Source organism: Herpailurus yagouaroundi, unplaced genomic scaffold, assembly GCF_014898765.1.
Source record: "Herpailurus yagouaroundi ecotype Mexico unplaced genomic scaffold, PumYag 140, whole genome shotgun sequence".
Classification (NCBI taxonomy): Eukaryota; Metazoa; Chordata; class Mammalia; order Carnivora; family Felidae; genus Herpailurus; species Herpailurus yagouaroundi.
Window position 1 is genome coordinate 30,325,541 of NW_024412395.1, and position 11,963 is coordinate 30,337,503.

General features: G+C 36.6%; 1 long non-coding RNA gene across 1 annotated transcript; it reads right to left on the reverse strand.

Annotated features, from left to right (window-relative positions):
- Window positions 1-1,063: 1,063 nt before the first annotated feature.
- On the reverse strand, window positions 1,064-11,692 carry LOC121030534 (uncharacterized). Its single transcript, XR_005790285.1, has 3 exons — window positions 11,625-11,692; window positions 3,586-3,643; window positions 1,064-1,295 (listed from the first exon to the last, which is right to left on the reverse strand). It is a non-coding gene; the product is annotated as an uncharacterized LOC121030534 (long non-coding RNA).
- Window positions 11,693-11,963: the final 271 nt, after the last annotated feature.

Genomic DNA, 11,963 nt, shown 5'->3' on the forward strand with positions numbered 1-11,963 from the left:
TCCTTCATGTATAACCCAGGCACATTTCAAAGAGCTGATTCTGTGCTGTCTCAGGCTGAATTATTTAGTGATGTGGCTCTTTAAGGGTGCAGTATCGGTTTCCTATATTTTCTGGCTCTCCCAAAGTTAAGCTGCATTGATTTTTAAAGCCAGATATTATGGGGGCTCCTATTTCCTGTGGGCATTCCCAGGACTTGGGGGCTTGCCGAGGGTGAGGTCTGATCCCTTTCATCTGTGTGCTTGTGATGTGTCTCCTGTTCGTGGTTATTCATGCTGAGGATTTGTTTCCCAAGTGCATTTTCTTCCATCTTCCCTTATCAATGTGGCCTGTCACTAGCTGTGGAATACCTGTGGTACCAGTCTTTTAGTTGGAGTACACATTCCTTCACTGTGTCTATGGGATGAGCAGAACTCAGCATCATCTTCCCTCTCCCATATCAGGCTTCTAACACATGGTTCTGAGCCTTATATTTTGCTTAGCCTTATTTCTTCAAACTTACTAAGGTTCAAAGCAAGAACTGGTTAGTTATATAGACTATAGAGCCAAAAAGTATGGGAAAAAGTAGGCAAAGGAGGTTAAGGGTATCTTAATTTAGAGAAGGGACATTTTGGAGGCAACCTATGTCATAGTGCAATAGTTAAGGGGATGCTTAAAGGCAGGAGCTTTGGAGCCAGAGACTGCGTTCAAATTCTTGATTTAACACATTACCTCTGTGAACATGGGGAAGTTACTTAACCTCTCTGATCTTGATTTTTCTAAATAAAGTTTGTAAAATACCTAGCAGATTGCAAGTATACAATTGTAGCTATTTTATTACCATTATTAATTCTCCTCCTTAAAGAGGCCCACAATATGCCTTATTTTTTAATATCTTATTCCACCCTGGGAATTTCTCAATCTAAGATTAAAATTTCCCATGAAATTTAGGAAGAAGCCTAACCCAACTTTTATTTCAGACTTTTGTGCCTATTTTCTTTTCTTCTTCCTTCATTAAAAATGAAATACAATGATTTTATTCATTTAAAAGTCAGAAGGTCCACATACAAATGGATCAATCTTGGGTACATGTAACAGAGAAAAAATTTAATTGAAAAAAAAATGGTCAGGTGCAATCCAAGCTCATCTGGTCCTTAAACTTAGGTTTAAGTAGCATGTTGGAAAATTTCAGCCTTGCCATCCTCTCCATGGTATGTGTCTGTATGGGGTATTTTAAATGCAAGCAGCCGAAGAGTTTTTATACCAACTGCTGTTCTCCAAATAAAACTTCAGCCATCCGCATCATTGACACCAGTTTCTGTTAAGAAAAAGAGTATAATTTTTTTTCATGAATTCATGAAAAAAAATCTGTTCAATCTAGCTGATCAATCATGGCCATCAGAATTAAAAAACAAAACAAAATGAATCACTCCCGTGGTTTGTAAAACTTGACCATCTACAAGAGACATTTGGGCACAGCCTGAGGAAGCCTGAAGGTATTTTGTAAAACTAGGTGAACCAAAATGTAATTCATCAAAACATATTTAAGAAGCACTATGATAGGCCCCGAGGGAAAACAAAAAGTGTGTACAAGCAGACTCCCTGTGTGACTAGTTTATAATTAATATTTGTCTCTTTCGGTTGTTAGCTAATATGCTGTGTTATTGTGGAAAACACTCAGCCTCCCCACAAAAGCCATTTTAACCAATTTCATATCTGAAATAGAAAATAGATCATCTAAAAGAAACTAATAATGACCTAGCAAAATGTTGCTATGTTGAAAGTCATTTCCACTTTGATCTGAGGATGGCTGAACCAGCTCTATGTATTAATGACTCTCTCTCATCTCCCATCCTGTCTTCCTCCACCATTCAACAGGAGCTGAACTACCCCTGCCCCAACACTGCAGGATCAAATTTCAGAGATTTGAGGGCTAAGAACAGAGCACCAAGTCCAGAGGAGAAAAAGCTAGGAACCTCTGGATCTTCCTGAAGCTATTGTGCTGTGTGCAGAATTGTGGCCTGCCACCAAGGTCATGTGGGGTAGGTCCCATTCCAATATGACTGCTATCCATAGAAAAAAATATTAAGACATATACACAGACCAAGGAATGACCATATGAGGATACAGTGAGAAGATAGCCATCTGAATGCCAAGGAAAGATGTCACCTCCAGAACTGGAAGAAAATACATTTGTTGTTTAAGCAACCCAGTCTGAGATATTTTGCTAAGGCAGCTCTAGCAAATATACCTGGTTACCTGTCACCTCTATTCCTCTAAGGGTTTTAAAGACTAGCAAATTCCCACTGATTGTTTCATATATGATTTCTCCATTTCTGGGCATGAATGCATCTAGACCTTTTCCTTATCACTGTACCCAGATGAAGCAAAGCTATTTTGTTTAATATCTAAGAGTTTTGAGGAGTAATGGGAAAAGCTTATATAATTTCCAAGATAATTCGGTAATTTTCCAAACTCCCACATGGCATCTGCTAATTAATAAGATACAAAATGTCAAAAGACTATATATTCACTAATGCTAATGCATCTGAATATTGGGTATCATGGTAATATCCACATATAAGTAGTATTACCCACTTTATAAGTTAGATATACAAGTACAGTCAATTCTTATTTTTCCAATTAATCTTCAGATTACTGTAGGCTTCCATTTGGAAAATTCTTCTGAACCCTATAAAATAATGTTGGGGCTCACTTTCCATATTCTAAACACAAGGTAGAGAACTGTAAAATCCTATCAGTTCAGGGCTATTGCCATATTGGTATCAAATGGTTGTTACTATAAATGATACCCTGATACAAGGAACACTAATACATTATGTAGTGATGGCCTTGCTGGCCTGTTTCTTGTCTCAAAGGGTCCAATACCTGCAGGTACATCCTGGCTCAGAAACATGTTTTGCTAGCTCTAATCTAAAAAAAAAAAACCAAACACCTGGATCCATATTATGATCAGGTTACCAGCCATTTATCTCATAGTGAAAACCCTTCTAGGTCTTTTGGTATCCTTTATCATAAACTAGCCTTGGATTCTGCTATCAGCTGAATGTTAATGTCCTCCAAAATTCCTATGTTAAAGGCTAATCCCCAAAGCGACAGTATTTGAGAGGTCATTAGTTCATGAGGGCTATCATTAAAAAAGATCAATGCTGAGAGAGGAGCCCAAGATAGTGACATAGGAAGACCCTGAACTTACCACCTCCATGGACACACCAAATCTACCTATTTATATGAAAATTATTCTGGAATTAAAATTAAGGGCTGAAGAGATTCTGCAAATCAAAACACCACCTAAAGAAGAGCAAGAGAGATAGAGACAAGATAACAAAGGGATCCCTACACCTAGCACTGGTAACTGTAGTTGGTGGGGATAGTACAAGGGACTATGAGCAGATTTTTCCAGTGTCCCAGGACAGACAAAAGCCATGGTATTAAAGGGCAACTAGAATATAAAAGAACTAGCCCTAAATCCTCCCAAATGGCTAAGGAGATGTTGGAACTCTCTTTGGGTCAGAGAGCCTGGTGAGCCCCACTGTTTATGTTCCCCCTCCATCTTGATAGTACAGATAGAAGTAGGGTCCTCATACCATAGCTGGCCTGCTGCCTCAGAGCCCAAGCCTCTAGGCCACACCAATCTTGGATGTCCTGGAACATTAAACAAACAAACAAACAAGGTTTAAAACAGCAACTAGAACATAAAAATCCCAGCCTTAATTCTTTCAAATGGCTTGGAGACTGCTGAAACTTTCACTGGGTTGGAGTGACTACAGTTTATAGCTCCCTTCCACTTTGATACCAGGGTCAAGAGCAGTATCTGGCTTACCCTAGAGCTGGCCTACCAAAAAATTACTAGCCTACAATAGCCCCAGCCATCCCTCCAAGGCTGCCACAGGGTGGCACACACCTGGACACCTTTGGGCAGTCCTCACTGCGGCTCCAGATATCTTGCTAAGGTAATACAAATCTAAAGTACTCCAGAATGCTCCAGGCCCATACCCTTTGGTTCCAGACAACTGTCCAGGGAAGCGTCAGTATACAGCACCCCAGGAAAATTTCAGCTCCAGATTATGTACCAGGGTAGCCCTGTGCAGAACATCCCAGGAACTCCTGGCCTGTACCCAGCATGGCTCCAGCTACTCCATAAGGCATCCCCTGAGCAAAGTGCCCTCGAAAACCTCCAACCCATGCCTGTCTTGGCTCCAACTGTCCCACAGGAGCACCCCCTGCAAAGAGTGTTCCAGAACCATCCAACTTATACTTACACAAGCATCAGCAATTCTGTTAGGGCACCCCCTGGGTGGAGAGTCCCTGGATTCCCCCTTGTACCTAGTTTAGTTTCAGCTGTCCTCCCAGGGCTCCCTTTATACAGAGAGTAGCAGGACTACCCCAGCCCCTGTCCACTAAAGTTTCAGTTGTCATGTCAAGAAGCCTTCTGTGCCAAGAGCCCTGGGACTTCCTTGAGCCATGCTCACTTCATCTCTGTCCATCTAACAGTGGTGGCCCCAGTTGTAATTCCCTTGGACATCAAGCCCATGACAGGCAGAGCTCCAGTCAGCCAAAGTCACGAGGCACACAGTCTACACAAGGGAAGACCATGAACAAGATCATTACTTCACAGTATTGAGCATTTAAGAGAAGTAGCTGTTGCACTTAATTCATAGAAACAAAAGAAGAAAGTTAAAGAAAATGAGAGGAACACACTCCAAAAGAATGAACAAGACAAACCTCAGAAAAAGAAGAAAATGAAATGGATATAATCTACATGATAACATGTTAAAATTAATGGTAATAAAGATATTCCCAAGAATGTAGAGTAGATGAACTCAGAACTTCAATAATAAGACAGAAAATAATTGCAGACACTGAAATAAAAAATGTATATATACCAGAAGGAATAAATAGTGAATTTGAGTATGCAGAAGAATGGATAAGTGATCTGGAAGAAAGTAATGGGAAACACCCAAGCTGAACAACAAAAAGGCAAAAAAGGATTTTAAAAATGAGGATATATTAAGGGATCTTTTGCACTACCTCAAGTAAAGAGGCAGAAAACTTGAAGAAATAATTTTTAAAACTTTCCTAACCTGGTGAAGGAAATGGACATCCAGGTTCAGGAAACACAAGGAATCCCAAACAAGAGGAACCCAAGGAGCACTATACCAAGATACTTAATTAAAATAACAAAGCTTGGGGCCTCTGGGTGGCTCAGTCAGTGAACCATCTGACTGGATTTCAGCTCAGGTCATGATCTCACAGTTTGTGAGAGCCTCCCATGTCAGGCTCTAACCTGATAGTGCAAAGCCTGCTTGGTATTCTCTCTCTCTCTCAAAAAAATTTTTTTTTAGTTTTTTAAATTAAATTTTTTTAATTAAAAAGATATTCATTTTTGAGAGACAGAGCCAGACCGTGAGTGGGGGAGGGCAGAGAGAGAGGGAGACACAAAATCTTAAGCAGGCTCCAGGCTCTGAGTTGTCAGCACAGAGCCTGACGCAGGGCTCAAACCCACAAATGGTGAGATCATGACCTGAGCCGAAGTTGGACGCTTGACTGAGCCACCCAGGCATCCCAAACTTTAAAAAAATTTTTTTTTCTTAATATTTACTTTTGAGAGAGACAACACAAGCAGTGGAGGGGCAGAGAGAGAGGGAGACAGAATCTGAAGCAGGCTCTAGGCTTTGAGCCGTCAGCACAGAGCCCGACGCAGAGCTCAAACTTCGGAAACACAAGATCATACATAGCCTGAGCCAAAGTTGGTCATTTAACTGATTAAGCCACCCAAGTGTCCCTAAACTTTTAATAAAAAAAAGTAAAATAACAAAGATTAAAGATAAGAGAGACTCTGAAAAGCACAGGAGAGAAATAACTAGTTATGAACAAGGGAAACCCCTTAAGGTTATCAGCTGATTTTGAGCAGAAACTTTGCAGAGTAGAAGGGAGTGGCATGATATATTTAAAGTGCTGAAAGGAAAAGAACCTACAACCAAGATTACTCTACCAGGCAAGGTTATCACTTCAAATTGAAGGAGAGATAGAGTTCTCCAGACTATACTTGATCTTCACCAAAAGACTGAGAAGCAATAGAGGTCCCAGACTAACAAAAGTAACAGAGTTCAGCAACGTAAAGGTAGTAGATCAATATTTTAAAAACTAGTAAGAAGGTTAAAAGACAAAAGTAATAAAAGCAATTGTATCTAAAATGTTATTTAAGATAACATATAAAAGAAAATATGTAAAATATAACATAAAATACATAAAATGTGGACGAGGGAATAAAAATGAAGTACCTTTAACATGTGTTCAAACTTAAAGGACCAAAAACCTAATAAAGAATACTATATTCCTAGAATGTTATATACGTATCTCATGGTAAATGCAAACCAAAACTATACTAGATACACAAAAAATAGAAAGGAAGCCAAGTGTAACACTGAAGAAAGTTATCAATCACAAGGAAAGAGAGCAAGAGAAAAAGGAAGAAGAAATACAAAAAACAACCAAAGAACAATTTTTAAAATAGCATATACATATATATGTATATATTTATATAATCAAAATATACATGTATATATATATATATATATATATATATATAATCAAACTCAAAAGACATAGGGTGACAGAATGGATATTTTTTAAAAAAGAACAAGACCCAGGCATATTCTCACTACAGACCTAAAGATACATACAGACTGAAGGGATGGAAAAAGATATTCCATACAAATGGAAACAAAAAAAGCAGGACAGCAATACTTCTATCAGACAAAAGACTTTACAACAATGATAAAGGGATGAAATCAACAAGGGGTTTTACAATTGTAAATATCTATCTAGCCAACACTAGAGCACCCAAATATGTAAAGCAACTATTAACAGCATATAATACAATAATATTGACAGTAATATAATAATAAGGGACTTTAATGTCTTACTGATATCAATGGATAGATCATCCAGGCAGAATATCAATAAGGAAACAGAGGCTTTCAATGACACATTAGACCAGATAGTCTTAATAGATACATGTAGAACATTCCATCTAAAAATTATAGAAAACACATTCTCTTTAAGAGCACATGAAACATTCTCTAGAATAGATAGATGACTTGTTAAGCCACAAAACCAATCAATAAATTTAAGAGAAGTGATATCAAATCAAGCTTTTTTTTTTTCCCAGCCACAAGGGTATGAAACTAGGAATTGTTCACAGGAAAAACTGGAAAATTGTTCACAGGAAAAACTGGATTAAACAACATGCAGCCGAACAACTGAAAGTCAATGAAGAAATAGAAAAATGCATAGAATCATATGAAAATTAAAACATGACCATCCAAATCTTTGGGATGCACCTAAAAGAGTTCTAAAAGGGAAATATTGCATATGGAAATACAAGCCTATTTCAAGAAACAAAAAACTCAAACAGTGTAACCTTATAACTAAAAGAACAAACAAAAAAAAAGGACAAAGCCCAAAGTTAATTGAAGAAAATAATAAAGATCAGATCAGAAATAAATGAAATTGAGAACAAAAACCAAATTGACAAACAAACAAAATAGAAAAGAATAACAAAACCAAAAGCCTGTTTCTCTTAAAAGGTAAATGATACTGATAAACCTTTGACTCATCAAGAAAAAAGAGAGGGGCATCTGGTGGCTCAGTGGGTTAAGCGTCCAACTTAGGCTCAGATCATGATCTCATGGGTTTGAGCCCTGCATCAAGCTCTGTGCTGATAGCTCAGAGCCTGGAGCATGCTTCAGATTCATTCTCTCTCTCTCTATGTTATGTCTTTCTCTCTCAAAAATAAACATTTAAAAAAGAGAGAAGACCCAAATAAATAAAATCTGAAATGAAATAGAAGCAATCAACACCACTGAAATACAAAGGATTTTAAGAGACTACTATAAAAAATTATGTGCCAAATTTGGAAATTTTAGATGAAATGGATAATTTTCTAGAAACATACAGTTTTCCAAAATAACTGAAAAGATTAGTAAATAGACATGAAATTAGGTTGGTAATCAAAAAACTCCCAAAAAACAAAAGTCCACAACCAAATAGATTCACAAGTGAATTTTACTAAATGTTTAAGAAGATGTAACATTTATTCTTTTCAGAATATTAAAAAAAAGGATGATGAAGGGAAGCTTCCAAACACTTTCTATGAAACCAGAATTACCCTGATAACAAAACCAGACATAGACACCACAAAAAAAAAAAACAAAACTATAGGCCGATATCCCTGACCAACAAGGATGCAAAAATCCTCAACAAAATATTAGCAAACTGAATTTAACAATACATTGTAAGGATCATTTAACATGATCAAGTGGGATTTATTCTGGGTATACAAGGATGGTTCAATATTCATAAATCAGTCAACATTACACACTAACAGAAGGATAAAAATTGTATTTCAATAGATGCAGAAAAAACATTTAATGAAATACAACATCCATTCGTGAGGAAAACTCTTAATAATGTGGGTTTAGAGGAAATATACCTCAACATAATAAAGGTTATGACAAACCCACAGCTAATATCATACTCAATGTTGAGAAACCAAAAGCTTTTTTCATAAGATCATAAAGAAGACAAAGATGTCCACTCTTGCCACTTTTATTCAACACAGTACTGGAAGTCCTAGTCACAGCAGTCAGAAAAGGAAAAGAAATCAAGGACAACCAAACTGGGAGGGGAAAAGTAGAATTTTTGCTATTTGCACTTGATGTGATACTATACATAGAAATTCCTAAAGGCTTTACCAAAAAACTATTAGAAATAATAAATAAATTCAGTAAAGTTGTAGGGTAATAAATTAATATACAGAAATCTGTTGCATTTCTCTATAGTAATAACAAAATATCAGAGATATTAAGAAAATAATTCCATTCACCTAGAAATAAATTTAACCAAGGAGGTAAAAGACCTGTACTCTGAATACTATAAGACGCTGACAAAAAAAAATTTGAAGATGACACAAAAACATACATCATACTCATGAATTGGAAGAATGACTATTGTTTAAATGTTTGTTTTGCCCAAGGCAATCTGGGATTTAATGCAATCCCTATCAAAATACCAATAGTATTTTTCACAGAACTAGAATAATCCTAAAATTTGTTTGGCACTACAAAAGACCACGAATAGCAAAATCAATTTTGAAAAAGAGGAACAAAACTTGAGTTACCACAATTCCAGATTGCAAGATACACTAGAAAGCTATAGTAATCAAAACTGTATGGTAGTGGCAAAAATATAGGCACATAGATCAATAGACCAAAATAGAGAATGCAGAAATAAACCCACAGTTATGTGGTCAACTAATCTATGAGGAAGGAGGTAAGAAAATATTGGGGAAAAGGCAGTCTTCTTCAAAAAAGGATGTTGGGAAAACTGGACAGCTACATGCAAAAGAATATAACTGGACTACTTTCTTACACCACACACAAAAATAAACTCAAAATGGATTAAAGACCTAAATGTGAGACCTGAAGCCATAAAACTCCTAGAAGAAAACATAGGTAGTAATTTCTTTGATATTGGCTATGGAAACATTTTTCTAGACCTGTCTCCCAAGGCAAGAGAAACAGAAGCAAAATTAAATGATAGGGATTACACAAAAATAAAAAGCTTTTGCACAGTGAAGGAAACCATCAACAAATCAAAAGGCAACCTACTGAAAGGAAAAAGATATTTACAAATGATATATCTGATAAGGGGTTAAATATCCAAAACATATAAAGAACTTATACAACTTATTTAACACTAAAAAAACAATCTGTTACAAAATGGGCAGAGGACCTGAATAGACATTTTTCCCAAGACTTACAGGTGGCCAACAAACATAAAAATATGTTCAACATCCCTAATAATCAGGGAAATGCAAGTCAGAACTACAATGAGATTTACCTCACACATGCCAGAATGGTTAGTATCAAAAAGAGAAGAAATAACTGCTGGCGAAGATGTGAAAATAAAGGAACCCTTGTGCATTGTTGATGGGAATGTAAATCAGTGCAACGGCTGTGGAAAACAGTAGAATTTCATAAAAAAAATAAATAAAAATAGAAATACCATATGATCCAATAAGTTCAGTACTGGGTATTTACTCAAAGAAAACAAAAACTAATTCAAAAAGATATATGTGGGGCACCTGGATGGCTCAGTTGGTTAAGCTTCTGACTTCAGCTCAGGTAATGATCTTGGGGCTCATGGGTTCAAGCCCCATATTGGGCTCTGTGCTGACAGCTCAGAGCCTGGAACCTGCTTTGGATTCTGTCACTGTCTCTGTCTCTCTCAAAAGTAAATAAACATTAAAAAAAAAGATATATGCACCACTATGTTTATTGAAGCATTATCTACATTAACCAAAATATGGAAGCAACCTAGGTATCTACTGATATATAAGTGGATAAAGAAGATGTGGACTATATATAAAATGTATTATTATTTAGGTATAAAAGAATGAAATCTTGCCATTTGTGACAACATGGATGGACCTGGAAGGCATTAAGGTAAGTGAAATAACTTGCGGTGAATACAGTGTAATGTATAAAGTTATGGAATCACTATATAATACATCTGAAACAAAGGTAACATATATATCTATACTTAAAAAAATACATAGGTCAGAGAAAAACAAATACCATGATTGCAACTTACATGTGGAATCTAAAAAACAAAATAAACAAAAAGTAGAAACAAACTCAAATACAGACAACTGGTAGTTGCTATAGGAAGGTAGTGGGAGGGATGGTTAAAAAGCAGTAAAAGAGTAGTAGATAGAGGCTTCCAGTTAAGGAATGAATAAGTCATGGGGGTAAAAAGTTCAGCATGGGGAATATAGTCAATGGTATTGTAATACTGTTGTGTGGTGACAGAAGGTTGATACACATTTGGTAAGCATAGCATAACCTGCAGAGTTGTCAAATCACTATTTTATATTTTGTATACCTGAAACTAATATAAAATTTTCAACTATGCTTAAAAAATTAAAATAAAGGAGATTATTTTCCTCATAAAAAGAGACCCAGAGAGCTCCTTCAACCCCTATGTCATGTGAGGATATAATGAAAAGATGACAGTCTGTGAACCGGTAAGCACCCTGTTCCCAGACACCTAATCTGTAGAGACTTGATCTCAGATTTCCTCACCTTTGTAACTGTGAGAACTAAATTTCTATCATTTATAAACCACCCAGTTTACAGTATGCTGTTATAGCAGCCCACATAGACTAAGATAGACTGGGTGACTTTGGCCCACCCGTATAGGTTTCCTTAATTTCTAATCTCAAGGATAAGAGCCAGGATATTATATTCATTCTTACCAGACAATATCCTGGCTTCTGGTCATCTTTCTCTCAAAAGACAACTCTGAAAACAAATAGGTGCCAAAAAATGCTTCTATTGCAAGATTCCTCCAGAACAATAGGACTTTCTTGCTTTACAACTGCTTAACTAAAAAGAATCACTGAAGTAAATCTTCCCATAATGAGAACTCTCCTCTGAGATGATTTGCAATTCCCACCTCTGAACATAGAAGCTATTAACTTGTCACATATTGCTTTACCTACTGTAAACATACACTGAAAATCATAGTTTTATATCATATGACATATAAATATACATACTATGCATTCTGAGATGTAATAGTTACTAAGTTTTCACACACTATTTAGTGCACATGTGCTATCTCTTGGTTGGCAACCATGGACTTCAATCCTGTAGGTTAAAGAAAGGAAATAAATGATAAACATTTGAGTTGGTACTTCAGAGGTAAGCTCAGTCTGTCTTCTGCATATTTGACTAAAATAACAGGATGAGAAGTGTTAGTACAAAGAAGAATTGTGAAAATTTATGGGACTGATGGGGCCAGCTACCAGCAATGTAGAGCAGGGGACTGGTAGTATTGTTAAGGGGGTGGGGTGGGGGAAGGAATATTCACTTACCATTCAGTATCTCTGCCATCC